We start from the raw sequence: 2,111 nt of genomic DNA on the forward strand, positions 1-2,111 counted from the left end.
GATCAAGCCACAATACTCTGCTGCTCCATATGTGCACTGCTTGAACTTGTCCAGCTGCCTCCTTGCTTGTTTTGATCATTCAACTCTTATACATTGTTGTTTCAATCTTGAAGACTAGAACTGGCTACTGCAGAACTTGTTTTCTGCTATGGAACAATTTGTATTCAGCAATTGATTTGCAATCAGATGTAGGCTTAAGGATCTGCACGTTGCCTAGCTCAATGATCTTATGAAACCGTGGTTGTTGGCTTATACCAGTAGTTCCCAATTAATTTTGCACATCTGCAACATATCATAATCCAGCAGATACAACAATGAATTAGTGTAGTGGTTACTTCGAAAAATTTGGTTCAGTGCAGTTTATAATTTTGCCAAACTGATCAAATAGTGTGTTAGGCTAATGAGAATAAGTTCAGCACATTGATTGAAACAAAGCTTCTTAAAATCAGATTTTAATCAGCTATACAGAGTTCAATTCAGTGGTATTTGGATTTGTCAGAATGTTGCTGCACTGCTGCAGTCCTTGAAGATTATCCTTTTGTTCAGCTTCGCAATTGCCTGAATTAACTTAATCATCAAATAGAAGAGGGTTAGATGCAGTGACAGTAACCAATATAATAAGAATTGTAGCAGCTTAAAACTGATCACTCATTTTCTCAACAAAGGTAGCTTGGCTTTTAGGTGCAGCCACTCAAATCTCACTTCCTGGACCGTTTCAGGTTATTTTCACTGCACTAGCAAGTTTCTTTTGGATGATATACACTCAATCTCACCAACACTCAACTCTTTGGCTTGTATCTCAATATTTGGGTGGTGAAGTTGCCAAAAATTCAGTGTTTTATGCTACTGAAAAGTGAAAATTATGCTTGCTGGACAGCACATTTGAATTCCAAAATTCAGGTTCCTCTCCACTTCCTAAGATGCTACCTTAGTAGGGAAAGGGTTCTACAACTTGAATTAACCAATTAGACTTAACAAAACCATAGAAATCATCCAAACAGTCACCAAACAGATTAGAAATCTGCACCAGTTTCAACACCATAATTTGACTTGATTTGGACAATTTAAGAGGCCAAAAAGCTTAAAAGCAATAAAAATAGGATTAGAACAGAAGTAGGCACTCAAATGGATCCTAAGAATAGGACTAGAGTGGATGAAGAAAGCAATAAAAACGCAAATGGCAGATCACAAACTCATCCAGACCAAACTGTTTGATATTTTACAAAAGTGTTTGTTAAAATGCCCTAATGAAAATCAAATTTTGTGTTTTGGGGTTTTAACTGCTTAAATCTGGATTGCATGGTTCTACAAGCCTTTTAACACTTGCTTTTACTTTTTTGATCATTTATTTTCATTCTATAACAATGAACCAGCTCTTGTTGCAATCCACAAACAATTCTGCACAATAGGATCAAAAAACAGTGGCTTAAAATAGTGTTCTGCACTAGAAAAACAAGTTGATTTTGGTGGTTTGACATCCAATTTCGAATGGAACTATTTTAAACTCTCAATTAACAATTCAAGCAACTTTAAATGATGATTTTAAGTGTGTTCAAACTTTAAAATAAAGTCTAATCTGCTGGTAACTCAAAATCATCATTCCACTTCCATTTTTAACCAAAAATTGATGGTTTCAAGTGCAAATCTGTATATCAGCCATGTTTTGACCAAATGAACAATGCTAACAACTTTAAACCATCAATTTGGACCTGCTCAAACTGTAAAACAGCCAAGAAACAGCAGCAACCGAAATTCACCTCTGTTGTACCAAGTTATGTAGTAAATTGCATCAACTCTTCCACCCAAAATCAATTTTAATGGAATCAAAAGTTGGACAGCAAAGAAAATGACTCTAAGAAGTGTTAATACATTGAACAAAGCTAAGATTGAAGTGCTTAGGATGACCAAACTCAAATTGAACCACTCAAGGATGTTTAGCACGGTGAAAAGCTGGAAAATAAAGCTGAAACAGTAAAATGCTAGTGTTTATGCACAACCAAGCTATGCAAATTGCATTTCATTGCTTGTAATGGTTTGCTACACTTTTAGCATCATTCAACAACATCAACCAAACTTGTGCAAGGCACCAGAATCAAATAAAACAAGCTGAA

This window comes from Vigna radiata, chromosome 9 (genome assembly GCF_000741045.1).
Source record: "Vigna radiata var. radiata cultivar VC1973A chromosome 9, Vradiata_ver6, whole genome shotgun sequence".
NCBI classification, from domain to species: Eukaryota; Viridiplantae; Streptophyta; class Magnoliopsida; order Fabales; family Fabaceae; genus Vigna; species Vigna radiata.